The sequence below is a fragment of the Dermacentor silvarum genome, unplaced genomic scaffold, assembly GCF_013339745.2.
Source record: "Dermacentor silvarum isolate Dsil-2018 unplaced genomic scaffold, BIME_Dsil_1.4 Seq517, whole genome shotgun sequence".
In the NCBI taxonomy this organism is placed as follows: Eukaryota; Metazoa; Arthropoda; class Arachnida; order Ixodida; family Ixodidae; genus Dermacentor; species Dermacentor silvarum.
In genome coordinates this window covers 65754-66292 of record NW_023606362.1, presented here as the reverse complement: position 1 = coordinate 66292, position 539 = coordinate 65754, and positions in this window count along the sequence as shown.

The window sequence follows — 539 nt, the reverse complement described above, 5'->3', positions numbered from 1 at the left end:
TATAGCGGGGAGGATGTATACACGCATTAAAACTTTTTTCAAGGTAACATTATAAGAAGTGATACCCAAACCAAAACCAGATCTAAAACAGAGAAACAAAGCACCAGGGGCCGAATTCACAAAGCTTTTCGATCGTAAGTGCTGCACCACGATTGGCTGACACCTGCTTCTGCGAACAGTTTTAGCGTGAGAACGTTTTTGTGAATCCGGCCCCAGTATGTAGCATACAGTAGTTACAATGAGCCTAAAAGAAACAGATTTTGAAATTAAAGGCGTGTAAAATTGTTTTTTGGCCAATAAAAGCAATTTGCGATGAACCTATTGCATCGACTGACGTATTCCTGGGGATTTATCAACTTCAATGAATCAGCTTTCAGCTAGTTGAAGCAGCAGCTCTTGAAATGGCAAAGAAGTCGTTCCAAAATCGCAGTTTTCATAACAAGGTCGCGGAATTTATTGTGGTACATACATAAACCTAGTTTTCGCCAACAGCAGCGCTTCGAAACGGTAGCCGAGCGTATTGAGCGACCACAGATCAA